The 15,739-nt window shown below is 45.7% G+C and overlaps 1 protein-coding gene across 1 annotated transcript in view; it reads left to right on the top strand.

The window, feature by feature from the left end:
* The window catches only part of LOC309364983 (epidermal differentiation-specific protein-like), a 63,914-nt gene that overhangs the window by 20,056 nt on the left and 28,119 nt on the right, over positions 1-15,739 (top strand). The gene's annotated exons all lie outside the window — the stretch shown is intronic.

The following is a 15,739-nucleotide window of genomic DNA, read 5'->3' as shown; positions in this document are numbered from 1 at the left end:
TAGCATTTGACCTGAATTTGCAGAAGGAAATGTTTCAGCACTGCTCAAATGGCTGAAGTAAGTACTTAACCTGAGGTACTGGTTAATTTTTCTAGTAGGGCTATTTCCCATACTATTTGGTACCATTGGTCCATGCTTACTCCTGACATTGCGGCCATTTTTGTTGCCGTGATCTTGCGCAATTTCGTGCCGTTTCCCCAGCAAAATATGGCCTGTCGCGTGGAAGAGGGAATAAGCTTGTTTTTCTCCTGCACCGGAGGACAGGACTCAAACAATGGCTTCAAGTTACAAGGAAGGAGATTCTAACTAAAAGTCACAAGGAACTTTCTGACAGGAAGAGCTGTTTGGCAGTGGAACGGTCTCCCTCAGGAGGTTGTGGACTCTCCTTCCTTGGAGGTTTACGAGCAGAGGCTGGGTGGCTATTTGTCTTGGGTGCTTTAGCTGAGCTTCCTGCATTCCAGGGGGTTGGACTAGATGACCCTTGGCTCCCTTCCCACGCTACAGTTCTATGATTCTAAATCACGTGAAAAGTTGCAGACAATAATCACCACCCACACACCTATCTTCCAAGAGCGTGCCAAATGCCAAGGGTGAATATTCCCACGCAATACATTTCCTACCAACTGGGGAAATAAGCACATTATTTCCATCAAGCGTTGCTGAATACAGTGGTACCTCGGGTTACAGACGCTTCAGGTTGCAGACTCCACTAACCCAGAAATAGTACCTCGGGTTAAGAACTTTACCTCAGGATGAGAACAGAAATCGTGCTGCAGTGGCGTGGCAGCAGCGGGAAACCCTATTAGCTAAAGTGGTACCTCGGGTTAAGAACAGTTTCAGCTTAAGAACAGACCTCCGGAATGAATTAAGTTCTTAACCCGAGGTACCACTGAATAGCATTTGACCTGAATTTGCAGAAGGAAATGTTTCAGCGCTGCTCAAATGGCCTTTGGACTTGAGCGTCTTATAAGGCATTTTAATGAGCCATGGCCAGGCTCCAGGATGGCAAAAGAGAAGCAAAGCTGGGATAGCAGAGGCATCCCAAAGGCTCCTCATCATCCGAATGGGTGGCAACATGTCAGCTCCAGAGATTAAAGCCAGGACACCTTTCTCTCCTAACAGCCAACTCTGGTAATCTTCCTTTCTTCCTAAGAAACATTCTTTCCGACGCGACTTATTTCTCCACAGAAGCTTGCCTGATGGCACATTTTATGTGGCCGTTATTGAATTTGCCCTATTTGTGCCTGTCCAAGCACACTGTGACATCAGCCTGTTGAGCTGTTAGAAAACTAACCGCTCTCCATATGCAGGACTTGAGTCAGAGATAAAACACAGACCCACAGAATGGGGTGGGTGTTTTCTTTTGCCCCACTGCCTCATGAGGCAAGAGGGGACTAGAACAGGATTTTTGTTGCTTTTGCCGGTCTTCTTGCTCCAAAGCATGACTCTATGTCTACAAGATCTAGAGGTCAGCAAATAATAATAATAATAATAATAATAATAATAAACAACTTTTATTTGTATCCCACCATCTCCGGCCGAAATCGAACTCAGGGCGGCTAACATCAAATATATAACACTAGTATAAAATCAAACAATAATTGAATTACCTCCTAAAAACAAGTCAGGATCAAATTAAAACCTAATTAGATGGCTTTCTGCAGGGTTTTGACACATGCCATGTGGCTTTCTAAGACCAGAACCAGGTGAGTTTGCTGGAATCCTCCAAACCTTAGCTTTACAAAGAGAAAGATGCACTATTCTAGTCCTCATGATCTGAGGTTATTTACTTAATTTTTTTCAAAGCAATGCATACAGACAAACATAACTAAAACCTGCCATTCAATGTAAAGAATAACTATGCCTGTGTTGTATTCTGGCACAGTGAATTAACTGTGCACTGTCCCCTTAAGTATAATCTAACCCAGGAGGACTTTGGTAATATGGCACCCTGAGCAAGGACAAGGGTTTTTTTTGGGGGGGGAACCCCAAATATTTCTTATTTTCACAATAATTCCTTTTGGTACAGTTGGTTTTTAAATACAGTGGTACCTTGGTTTGCATACGTCTTGGTTTGGATACATTTTGGATTAAAAACACATCAAACCCGGAAGTGAAGTCCCACTTTGCAACCTTTTTTTGGATTACAGTGGTACCTCAGGTTAAGTACTTAATTCATTCCGGAGGTCCGTTCTTAACCTGAAACTGTTCTTAACCTGAAGCACCACTTCAGCTAATGGGGCCTCCTGCTGCTGCTGCGCCGCCGGAGCACGATTTCTGTTCTCATCCTGAAGCAAAGTTCTTAACCTGAAGCACTATTTCTGGGTTAGCGGAGTCTGTAACCTGAAGCGTATGTAACCTGAAGCGTATGTAACCCAAGGTACCACTGTACAACCCATTTTTTTGGATTACAAACAAGTTTTTTTGGAGGCCGCATTGGCGAAAGGACACCTTGGGTTGCAACCTGTTTTGGTTTACAAACGGACCTCCGGAACGGATTATGTTTGTAAACCAAGGTACCACAGTAGATCTTTGCAATATCTTTATTATTTTGTGTCCCTTTTGCTCACCACCCTGTGGGTTAACCACCCTAAATCCAGTGCTGCCTAACTTGGCCTATAGAACACTGTTAATAAATCCAAATTCAGCTATAAAGATGTAGTCAGCCTAAGGAAGCTTGGTCCAAAGTGCTCGCAACACTTCCCCCAAAGGCTAAAGCTTTGACGTGACTCCTCAAGAGTTCTGTTGCTGCTGAGCTCTGTTCCTCCTTTATATCCGCAGGTGGGCCGATGCACCTGACCTTGGTAGTGAATAAACTGAAGCTGAATCTAGACAAGACTGAGGCACTGTTAGTGGGTAGTTCCCCTGGCTGGGTGGGGGGTGGCCTGATCAGGATGGGATCACAGTCCCTCGGAAGGAGCAGGTGCATTTCTGGATCCACTTCTGCCTCTAGAGCAGGCATAGGCAAACTCGGCCCTCCAGGTGTTTTTGAACTACAATTCCCATCATCCCTGACCACTGGTCCTGTTAGCTAGGGATGATGGGAGTTGTAGTCCCAAAACATCTGGAGGGCCGAGTTTGCCTATGCCTGCTGTAGAGGTAATTTCAGTGGTGGGAAGTGCCTTCCATCAACTTCAGCTGGTGGATCAGTCACCCTCTTTCTGGATAGAGATGGCCTTACTTCCGTTGCTCTAGTATGCTCTAGTAACCTCTAGGTTAGATTGCCGCAAAGTGTTATACGTGGTGCTGCCTTTAAAGATGGTTCAGAAACTGCAGCCACTGCAGAATTCAGCAGCAAAACTAAGACAGTCTGAACATATAACACCAATTCAAAGTGTGTGTGTGTGTGTGTGTGTGTGTGTGTGTGTGTGTGTGTTATCAAAGCCTTATGTGACTCAGGATCCCAACATTTTCAAGGACCACCTCTCACAACGGTAACTAGACTATATGTTCCTCATCTGAGGCCTTTCTCTGTGTGTCCCATCTGAGGGAGGTATAGAAGTTGGTGACATAAGAAAGGGCCTTCTCGGTGGTGGCTCCCTGATTGCTGAAAATATTACACATATCTGACACCTTCACTATCTGTTTTTAGGCACCAGGTAAAAACATTATTGAGGGACGTGAGTGGTGCTGTGGGTTAAACCACAGAGCCTAGGACTTGCTGATCAGAAGGTTGGCGGTTCGAATCCCCACGAGGGGGTGAGCTCCCGCTGCTCGGTCCCTGCTCCTGCCAACCTAGCAGTTCAAAAGCACGTGAAAGTGCAAGTAGATAAATAGGTACTGCTCCAGCAGGAAGGTAAACAGTGTTTCCGTGCGCTGCTCTGGTTTGCCAGAAGCGGCTTAGTCGTGCTGGCCACATGACCCGGAAGCTGTACATCGGCTCCCTCGGCCAATAAAGCGAGATGAGCGCCACAACCCCAGAGTTGGCCATGACTGGACCTAATGGTCAGGGGTCCCATTACCTTTAGAAACATTCTTATTCACCCAGATCTTTGCAGTTTCATTCTCTGCAATCAAAGCTTGAGCTTCGGTTTGCTCTTTTATGCATATTATTGTGAGTGTTTCAGGTTGTTTTTATTCTTGCTTTATATCTATTTTAAATAACGTTGGGGATGTTCTTTCAATAAAAGAAGTGACGGATTGATTGATTGATTGATTGATTGATTGATTGATAGAACAATGTGTCCTGTCCCCCCACCCAAAAATGTTTCATTCTGTGCCCTTGGTAGCCAAACTGAACTCACAGGCTGCATAACCAAGAGGGCATTTCTTAACAGATATGGACAAATCAGGATGGAGGTGATCTCTAGCTATGCAGATAGATAAATTAGTTGCAAGGAAGCAGCCAGAGGTTCTCATTCATCTTCTGTCAATGGAAGGAGGCTGACTAAATATAGGGAGAAAAGACACAAATAAAATTTTCCATAGCAGATAAACTGCAAAAAAAAAATACTACGTCTTGCATAAAGTAACTGGCAAGTATTTCAGATACAAATGCTCACCCCATAAGTATCACCCTCTCCACCTGCCTTCCTTAAACGGTTATCATTATCTACATCTGGGGTGCTTTTTTCCAGACAGGGGCCTTCGATCTCAGACAGGTTGTTCAGACCCTATGTGTGCGTTTAGTCTGCTAGCGCCGCACATTCCTGCTTGGTACATTAGCGCAGCGCATTCCTGTCTTTTCCGTCATAGATATTCATTACTATTTCATCACTTGCTGTCCACACCAGTGGGTGGAGCTTGATGGTACGTATCCAGGGATGTTTATGGGTGGTTGCTGCTGCTGTGGTCCTTCTGTTCGGTCACTCTTCCCCCAGCCCTCCATGAGATCCATTTGTCTGGGTTTTTTGGTTTTTTAAAAATTAATACAGAGGTCTCGTGCAAGAGTAATAAAGAGGCTTTCCAAGAGATGTCTGCAGGATGATTACAATGATGATTTCAGTGATTTTAAGTGAGGTGTGTGTGCTGTGATTGCAGTCCTCAGGGCAATCTCCCACACATACTTCAAAATGCAGCGGCTCCTAACAGGTTTTCTGAAATTCAAACATGCCTTCAGTATACAGTGGTACCTCGGGTTACATACACTTCATGTTACATATGCTTCAGGTTACAGACTCCGCTAACCCAGAAATAGTGCTTCAGGTGAAGAACTTTGCTTCAGGATGAGAACAGAAATCGTGCTCCGGCAGCACGGCGGCAGCAGGAGGCCTCATTAGCTGAAGTGGTGCTTCAGGTTAAGAATAGTTTCAGGTTAAGAACGGACCTCTGGAACAAATTAAGTACTTAACCTGAGGTACCACTGTATACTGTACAGTGGTACCTTGGTTCGCAAACAGCTTAGCTGTCGAACAAATCGGCTCCCAAACGCCGCAAACCCAGAAGTGAGTGTTCTGGTTTCCGAACGTATTTCGGAAGCTGAACATCCGACGTGGCTTCCGCTTGAGTGCAGGAAGCTCCTGCAGGCAATCGGAAGCTGCGCCTTGGTTTTCGAATGGTTTTGGAATTCGAACGGACAGTCAGAACGGATTAAGTTTGAGAACCAAGGGACCACCGTACAGCAATTTGTGTACTGTTTAGGCCACTCAAAATAAAATGGCTAGGTTGTGCTTAGATGAGAAGCAAACGAAATAGGACTGTGGCGACAGAGACGACCCACAGAAACGTCCCCGAAAGAGATGGAAGGATATTTTTGGTTAAAAATATGAATGATGAGAGTAAAAATAAATTACAAGATATGTCTGTATTAAAGATTGAAGGGAAGGTTAAGTATTTAGGTGTATGGTTAACAGCAAATAATATAAATCTGTATAGGGATAATTATTTTAAAACTTGGGAAGATATTAAAAGAAATTTGCAGATTTGGAACAGAATGAATCTTTCACTGTTCGGCAGGGTATCAACTATAAAAATGAATGTATTACCAAGCATGTTATTTTTGTTTCAATTGATTTCAGTGATCGGCAAAGCAGATTGTTTAAACGTACGGCAAAAATATATTTCTAAGAGTCCACACAATGTTGTTGGCATCAAAATATAAGCCTGGATTTCCCCCCAATTAAAATCCGGATTTACTCTCTACTGGAAAAAATCAGGTGAGTTTTATTAAAACTCTTACCGGTGACCCATTTTTGATATGTGAATGGCCTGTTTGCCACATTAAATCCCTGTCTGGAGGAAGTTTACTTGTGTCCTGGCTATTTGCAGGCTAGGGTCACTGCAGAGATATGTTTTATCTCCCTGCAGATCTTTTTACATGTAGCGCATACCTGTTGATCACAAACATGGCTTACCTCACCCATGGGTCAAGAGATCCACCGCTCAGTCTTAAACAAAGTGTGAACACAGCTGCTCAAGGCCGGGTGACATTTAATCCTTCGCTGCTCTTGTGGTGCGAAGATGCAAGAGGGAACTATGAAGGTTTCTTGGCCCTAAGAAAAAGGCCAGTCTTCAAAGTTCAGAGGGTGATGCAATTTTAATGGGAGAGCACAAAAAATGGTTATTTGGGGGCAGCCACAAGCGTTTAAAGTGGTATGATACAGCTTTAAATGTATAGTCAAAACAAAAAAAATTCCTTCCAGTAGCACCTTAAAGACCAACTAAGTTAGTTCTTGGTATGAGCTTTCGTGTGCATGCACACTTCTTCAGGTTTTGACTATGGCAGACCAACACGGCTACCTATCTGTAACTTTAAATGTATAGTTCTGTTGGGACTGCCAATGTATGTGATGACTCTGCATCATGGGAGCATCAATCTGTTTGGAAAATAATATAAACAGAAGACATTGCCCTGTGGAAGCAGGCCAAACATAATCTAGCCCACCCAGAGTTGCCCAGCAAGTATTTGTCCTCAGAATCTGGTGTTCACAGGTATCTCCTTTTACAACAGTTTCTCAAAGAGAATATACTAAAACAAGTCAGCATTCCTCTGAAGAGCTACTGTAACTTTAAGTGCACCTGTTAGGGCACATTGGACAGTTTCGCATTGTACTGAGTTGAATAGGATCCAAAATGCAGCAGTCTGATTGGTCCTAGAACAATAGGATCCAAAATGCAGCAGTCTGATTGGTCCTAGAACAATAGGATCCAAAATGCAGCAGTCTGATTGGTCCTAGAACAATACAGCAGTCCAATTGGTCCGCAGGAGCCACCCAATCCAGTTCCAGGTGGAAGTGAATCCGCAACCTGATTGGCCTACAGGAGAATCCCGGAATTAGCCAATCACGTGCGGCCCATTGTGTAAATAATGTATATAAAGCAGATATTTGGGGGGAACTTTCATTCTTCCTCACTACTATGAGCTGAATAAAGAGCATGAAATCCACACTCGACTGGGTATATTTCAAGAAGTAAGCTTCAATGGGCTTGATGAGGCTTATTCCCAGGTTACCGGACATAGCTGAGCTGAGGAACCTGGAGGTCCACCAGATGTCCTTGTCTTCAATCACCCATCAACCTCAGCCAACATGGCCAATAGAGCAACATCTGGAGGACCTCAGTTTCCCCAGGCATTGCTGCCACCACGGCAGCAGTACTGGCTGATGTACTCCTTGGAGGCCAGATCTGTGGATCTTTCCACTCGAGGCAGTTGCCTCACATTGCCTCATAGGTGGGCCAGCCCTGCTCAGGAAAGGCTCAGCTACAATATCAATCAAGCGTGAAGTCGTAGAAAGTGTTGAGAACTGGTTCCTAGTTCTGCATTCCAGTTCTCTTTTTAAGGCTAAAACAGGGGTGGGGAATGTTATGTACTGAAGTTCTCACCCTGGGCCAGCAGGGGGATACTGTAGATAGTTCAGGTCCACATATGCAAATAAGGGATCGAAAGTGACGTTCAGTGATTGGATAGTTACAGAAAGTGGTTACTGTTGCGTTCTAGTGGAGCTCTATATAAGCAGGCTGGCTGAACCCTTCAGTTCAGTTCTGTTCTGTGAATAAACAAGAGCTGTTTGCAGAATCGCTGTGTCGTCTGATATGTTCACCCACAACTTAAAAGGGAACCTATAGCCCTACCCCCCAAATGCTGCTGGAGCACTGCTCCCATCATCTCTGACCATTGGCCATGCTGGCTGAGGCTGATGGGCATTGGAATCCAGAAACATCTGGTTCTCCACCTTTGAAGAATGCAGTGGTTGTATACAGAGCTGACACCCCACTTGCGTAACTGAAGGGGGCTGGGAGTGAGTGGATTGACACGCTCAGTGAGTTAGGTCAGATATAAAGGTTTTACTGTGCTTACGGTTAAGCTGCATATATTGCTGTTCTGCTGTGAGGGGCAGCAGACTGAAATCCATCCTGGATTCCCAAACATGGGTCTCTAGCTTCTTCTCTTTTTTTGGACTGCAGTTCCCATCATCCCTGACCACTGGTCCTTTTAGCTGGGGATGATGGGAGTTGTAGTCCAACAACAGCAGGAGACCCAAGTTTGGGAAGCCGTTTTCTAAAGGGTTTGAACACATTTCCCTCCTTAGCGTAGGTTTTCCAGATCACTAGATGTCATTCCCTGACCTGAAAGGCAGGAGGCCTGTTCTATTTCTGGCATTGCTACCGATATGCTGAGGGATCTTGGAAAGGTCACCTTTAAAATGATCAGAGGGAAAATCATGTGTGAGAGAGACTTTTTTGGCATGAGTAAAAAAAAAGTGATAAAAGGGCAAATAGGGATGAGGGTTCTAGTATAAAAGGATGAGGGCTTTAGCATAAAGGGTGTACAGCTTTGTAGGTTTCTTTTTAGGTTGTGTATTCAAGCTCACACTTGCTTTGTTTTAATGTAGGGAAGGGAAAGATTAACAGAAGGATCAACCCAAAAGGCCAGAGGTCATGACAGATCAGCAGCACAGCATGGAAAGTACAAAACTGTAGGACCAGAAATCTGACTGCCACAATGGAGTCGTGCACGATACTTACCAATTACTAAGCGATAGTTGTGATGAGGGTTGCTTGGTCAGGATCACCTCAGACCCTGACATAGGTAAAATATAAAGGGGCCCCTGACCATTAGGTCCAGTTGTGGCCGACTCTGGGGTTGCAGCGCTCATCTTGCTTTATTGGCCGAGGGAGCCAGCGTACAGTTTCTGGGTCATGTGGCCAGCATGACTAAGCTGCTTCTGGCAAACCAGAGCAGCGCACGGAAACGCCGTTTACCTTCCTGCTGAAGCGGTACCTATTTATCTACTTGCACTTTGACGTGATTTCCAACTGCTAGGTTGGCAGGAGCTGGGACCGAGCAACGGGAGCTCACCCCGTCACAGGGATTCGAACCGCCGACCTTCTGATCGGCAAGTCCTAGGCTCTGTGGTTTAACCCACAGCTCCACCTGCGTCCCTTCAGACCCTGGAATATCAGGGCCCAAACCTGAGATATAGGGGTTGTCCCTGGAGATGTAAAGGGAAGGACGTGTGGTGCTGTTGTCTAAACCACTGAGCCTGTTGGGCTTGCCGATCAGAAGGTCAGCGGTACGAATCCCCATGATGGGGTGAGCTCCCATTGCTCTGTCCCAGCTACTGCCAACCTAGCAGCTCGAAAGCATGCCAGTACAAGTAGATAAATAGGTACCGCTGTGGCGGGAAGGTAAACGGTGTTTCCGTGCGCTCTGGTTTCTGTCACGGTGTCCCATTGCGCCAGAAGCAATTTAGTCCTGCTGGCCACATGACCCGGAAAGCTGTCTGTGGACAAACGCCAGCTCCCTCGGCCTGAAAGCGAGATGAGCGCCCCAACCCCAGAGTCGCCTTTAACTGGACTTAACCATCCAGGGGTCCTTTACCTTTAGCACCTGGAGACAGAGCTTAATTGGGAGAGGGGAGCGGAGAAGGCAGGCATCCCACCCCACCCCAGATAGTGTATGCTATAACTTGCAGCCAGCTCCTGCCAGGCTTAAACTTGCACGCTGCATGCACAGTCTTCTTCTCCTCCTATAAAATTAGAGGCCCTCTTGGAAGATGCAGACTGGCATAAACGTTCCGGTGGACATGAAAAGAGCTCAAAAACAGCTTGCATTGTACAAAAGCCTTGTGCTTACAATGACTTGCACAAATGGGAGCTTTTTTTGTGTGGATTTGGGATAGCTTTCCGCACACAGTGTTTGTCTGCTAAGCTGGAAGCAGCCTTTCTATGAGCGAGAGAGGGGTGCGTTTGGATCCAAGCCAGTGTCATTAAAGGCACCTAATTGGTATTAAATTATCTTGAGTATGCACGGGGCTTAATCTGAGCCGTTCCTGTTCCTTGGAAACCAATTAATCGCCTTGCCAATGTTTAGGTCTGGGAGCATATGGAGTAATGAGAAAATAATGTCTCTGAGGTTAACTAATACTCACATACCTGGCTTTAGAGGCAAGGTGTTCAGGCAGTAGTGCACAGCACCTGCCTTTTGAGAAAGCAAAAAGTGAGTACTCTGATACGAATCCTGTCTGCATTACCGGAGCCTTTCTAGGGCTCGTCTAGGATGAAAGTTGGGGTTTTTTTGCTTAAATTTTTGCTCATCTATTAACACAGGGAGATGTTTTTCTCCCCCTCCCACCAGAACTAGGGGTAGGGGTGGAGGGTGGAGGTTATCGAATGCAGGGTGGGAGATTCACAACGAGCTAAAGGAAGGACATCTTTGCTCTGCGCCTGGAGAGGCAGTGTCGTGTAGTGGTTAGGGCTTCAAATCCCCACTCAGCCAGGAAGCTCACTGACCTTGGGGCCAGTCACATTCTCTCAGCTTTCACCTACCTCACAGGGTTGTTGCAAGGATATGATGTAGGTGATGGGTGCCAACCTAGCAGCTCAAAAGCATGCCAGTACAAGTAGATAAATAGGTACCACTGTGGCGGGAAGGTAAACGATATTTCCGTGCGCTCTGGTTTCTGTCATGGTGTCCCATTGTGCCAGAAGCAATTTAGTCCTGCTGGCCACATGACCCGGAAAGCTGTCTGTGGACAAACGCCACAAAAAAAGCTCCCATTTGTGCAAGTCATTGTAAGCAGAAGGCTTTTGTACAATGCAAGCTGTTTTTGAGCTATTTTCATGTCCCCCAGAACGTTGAGCTCCTTAGAAGAAACGTAAAATAGTACACGTCCCTCCCAAAAAATTTGGGGGGGGGGCAGCATGTGTGTGTGACGTCACATAGTGGGAGGAGGCCAGACAAGGTCTGTCATAGATGTGGGAAGGCCTGGCAGGGCCCTGCATGGCTCCAGGAGGCCATGCGAGCCCCTGTGTGGCTTTGAGTAGGGGTTTGGCGTGGCAACATGTAGGTCTGGTGGGGCCGCAGAAATGCCTGACAGGGCCTGCTGCAGGCTGTGGGATATTGAGAGGTCCTGGCATCCTCCCTGAATTTTTTTTGAGGGGCTCAGCTCCCCCAGATGACGCCCCTGTAGGATAGATAGATAGATAGATAGATAGATAGATAGATAGATAGATGATAGAGACAGTAAATATACTCGGAGTCCTGTAGTGATTTCATGCTCTTTATTGCAGCTTGCAAAACAGTGATTGAATTGCCCCCCAAACCTCAGGCTTTTATATACATTTTTTACACAATGAGTCCCATCTGACTGGTTGATTCTGCTTCCCTCCTGGAGCCTGATTGGTCTTTTCCTGCAGGCCAATCAGTTGTTGCATTCCACAATCCTACCAGCCTCATAGGCTGATTAACTTCCTCCTGGAGCCTGATTGGTCTTTTCCTGCAAGCCAATCAGCTATTGCGTTCTAGGATCCTACTTGCCTATAGGATTCAAGCTTAGTACATAACGGACAGATAGATAGATAAGGGTCACTTTAAAAAGTGATAATTTGTTTGTTTGGGGGGTTTTTTTGCCAAAGTTGTTGAGCTTTTATGACAGAATTGCAAAAGAAATAATGAGCTGTTTTAAAGGAAACTCAGCAAAAAACTGAAACTGCTGACATGGATTGCCATATGTCCGAATTTTCCCGGGCATTTTCCCCAATTTCTGCCCAGATGCTGCTTCCGACTGCTGTATTCCAGGAAATTCCGGGTGTATGGCAGCCCTAACAGTTAACCAGTTGATTCCAAGCGCTGAATGGCCAGCCCCCCTGAATGGAAACTATCTTAGTTAGCCTCCGTTTCCCCGGGGTCAAAGGGCAAGCATGTCATGAAGGACACACCCCAGGAGAGTCCACCGTGGTCGCCAGGTTCCCCCCAGAAATATTTAGGAATTGTTGACTCTGCCGTGTCAGCGAACTCAGTTGACTAAGTTAATGTCACAACAAACTGTCACCGGGCCCTTTGGAAAGGGACAGAGATCAACATGGTTGATAGTGGAACTAGAAAACAGAGAGGCTTTAAGAGTGTTCTCTTGTAACCTCCTGTTTGGATTACTTGAAGGAGTTATTCGTGGGGCTGCCCTTGGAAGACGAATCGGAAGCTTCAGTGAGTTGTCACAATGCCATCTGGACCAACCAGGGCAGATCATATTGCACCAATCCTTAAAGAATTGCATTGGCTACCTGTCTGCTTCAGGTGCTTACCTTTCAAACCTAAATGACTTAGGACCTGAATATTTGGAACAATACCTCTTCCAAGTCAGTCTGCTTCTTCTTAAACATTGGTCGAGGGTGGGGAGCAGGAGTGCCAACTTGAATAAAATTATGTGGGGGCCCAGGTAAGCTCGGCCCTGCATCATCGATCACATGACGCAGTGTGCACACCCCACTTGAATGGGAATGCCCCTCAAATATGTTATTGTTGGGGCCAAAGCCTCCACGGTCCCTAGGAGTTGGCTTCCAAGGTGGGGAGCCAACATTTATTTCCCACCATTAGGAGAGGTTTGTTTGGTGGTGGCGCAGGATTTAGGGATGGGATAAACATTCAATTCAGTTTGTAATTACAGTGCTACCTCGGGTTACAGATGCTTCAGGTTACAGACGCTTCAGGATACAGACTCCGCTAACCCAGAAATAGTATCTCGGGTTAAGAACTTTACCTCAGAATGAGAACAGAAATCGCACTGCGGCAGCGGGAGGCCCCATTAGCTGGAACTTCTCATCACTTGGAGAAGAGGGGTAGGCGTAATCATACGGATATTACAGCCTTCTCTCTAGCTACTGTTAGTGCAGTAGGCAAGATCCCGGAAAAAGCAAATTCTTGTGGAAAATAATGCAATTTGCTTTATCCAAAGTCAATTGCTGGCCCAGGGGCAGCTGAGTTCTAGTTAAAGAACATCACATGCTGCCATAAGGAAAGAGAATGGACAGTTTGCTCCGGCCCAGCAGCTTGGACACACTGAGAGCCCTTCGCGGTTGCCATGTGATAGTGAGTAGCTCTGGTTATAGCTCAGCAAACAGGGCCTTAGCGGCTGCTTTGCTCTGCTAGCATGACATCAGGGAGCTGCTTCATAATGCGTAATGATTAACCATATTGTATTAACTGTCTATTATGAGGGCTTGTGGGGTACCTCTATAATTTATAATGTGGTCCTCTGTGTGCGTGTGTGTTTGATTTGTAGTCCAGTCCACTTTGGAAGCTCATGTTGAGAAAGCAAATTACATAAACTATAATTTCCCTCTAATAATATAATACAGTGGTACCTCGGGTTAAGTACTTAATTCGTTCCGGAGGTCCGTTCTTAACCTGAAACTGTTCTTATACCTGAAGCACCACTTTAGCTAATGGGGCCTCCCGCTGCTGCCGCGCCGCCAGAGCACGATTTCCGTTCTCATCCTGAAGCAAAGTTCTTAACCTGAAGCACTATTTCTGGGTTAGCGGAGTCTGCAACCTGAAGCGTATGTAACCCGAGGTACCACTGTATACCAAACTTTATATATGTAATTGTTGTTTTAATTTTTATATGTACTCATTGTTGCTTTTAAATAAATAATATAAATAATAACATTATTATTATTTAATAAAAACATAGAACATAGAATAATGTTAGATATGCAATTGTTTTCACTGTTTTTATATAGGCAGCTGTTTTACATATGCTTCCGTCGTATTGTAAATTGCTTTGAGGTGGCTCATGGGAAGCAATTCATAAATGATGTTGTTGTTAAATAAGCAATATAAAAAATGCCTAATGCACAATGAACAGTTTATTCTTACTCATCAGGATCCAGTTATGATAGGAAAGATTTACAATGTCTCTAGTTAGTACAGTGAGGGGGGAAAGTATTTGATCCCCTGCTAAATTTGCCAGTTTGCCTGTTGTTATTCTGTCTCTCACAGCTACAATAAACCTACGGTGAAAATTATGGACTGGTCATTTATTCGTCAGAGGGCAAACGGGCAAATTTAGCAGGGGATCAAATACTTTCCCCCCCTCTCTGTAGATGATCAGGCTTTAACTTTGGGGCCGCCACCAATAAGTTCTGTCTGCTGGGTAGCCATGGGCAAGCCATCATGTCACTCCCTTTCCTACTTCACAAACCTGCTGTGATGGCAAGCAGCCCAATAAGGTGAACAAAGTGCTTTGCACTCTGATTCACTGCTATCAGCATTTTTAGCTCACTCTTTAGCCGCCGCCCCACCCCAGCAAGTTCAGTGATAACACAAAAGGAAAAGGGATTGGGAGTGAGGAGGAAAAAGAAGGCAGTGCTTCTTGGTTATAGGTTTCTTGTAATGACCAGCCGGAACAGAAGCATACTTATAATTTTCCTAAGGATGACACAGCTAATTGGCAATACTTGCAGTATTAGAACTGAGTCCTAGTACTGGTTAAATAGTGTCACTCACCACCCCAATTCCAAAGTGGTGTGAAATTCCAGGGGTCCAGGGTTTGTTTTTCCTTTGGAAATGCGGCACACTGGAGACGGTAGTGTCATTATGATATATGGTTTAATTGCACATATATATACAACCTAAGTCTCTGATGGAGGGGCTTATAGTATTATAAGGTTCTTGCTTCACCCATGGCCAGTCTTGGATGCCAGCAGAAACCAGCCATGGTTTCTTATTTTCACAGTATTTTTTTAAAATATTTTTAATGAGGTGGTTAAACTGAGAGAGCAAGACTGGCCCAAGTCCACCCAACGATCTTTGCCTCTGAAAAGGGATTCAAACCCTGGTCTCCCAGTTCCTAGCCTGACACTCTAACCCAGGGGTGGGCAACCTAAGGCCTGGGGGCTGGATGTGGCCCAATTGCCTTCTAAATCTGGCCCGCGGATGGTCCAGGAATCAGCATGTTTTTACATGAGTAGAAGGTGTCCTTTTATTTAAAATGCATCTCTGGGTTATTTGTGGGGCCTGCCTGGTGTTTTTACATGAGTAGAATGTGTGCTTTTATTTAAAATGCATCTCTGGGTTATTTGTGGGGCATAGGAATTCGTTCATTTCCCCCCAAAAAATATAGTCTGGCCCCCCACATGGTCTGAGGGACGGTGGACCAGCCCACGGTTGAAAAGGTTTGCTGACCACCTGCTCTAACCACTACACCACGCTGCCTCTCAGGAGTCATTAGTCCGGGATTTTATTTCAGCAACTGATGAAATCTATCCGGGTCGGCTTAACCCATCATAAAATTAAGTTTCTTAAGTGCCACAAGGGTCTTATTTTTAACTCGTGTTTGGCGAACTCTGGCAGGCGAGATATTCTTTTGCGCCGTTTCCACGTGCGATCGAGGCTGCTGCTACTTTTTGAAGAATCCGCTTCCACCAGCGCAGATGCCTCTGACAGTGCTTGCAAGCGAAGCGCGCAGCCTGCCCGTCTCGCGTTGCTGACAGCCAGAGCGACCAATAGCCTGGCCGAGCCCGCCCAGCAGGGCGGAGCTCGAGAGTGGGAGGAGAATGGGGCGGGGCTGCATCAGAGGGG

Source organism: Podarcis melisellensis (genome assembly GCF_964234715.1).
Source record: "Podarcis melisellensis genome assembly, chromosome: 2".
NCBI lineage: Eukaryota > Metazoa > Chordata > Lepidosauria > Squamata > Lacertidae > Podarcis > Podarcis melisellensis.
This window is presented reverse-complemented; position numbering and strand designations above follow the sequence as displayed.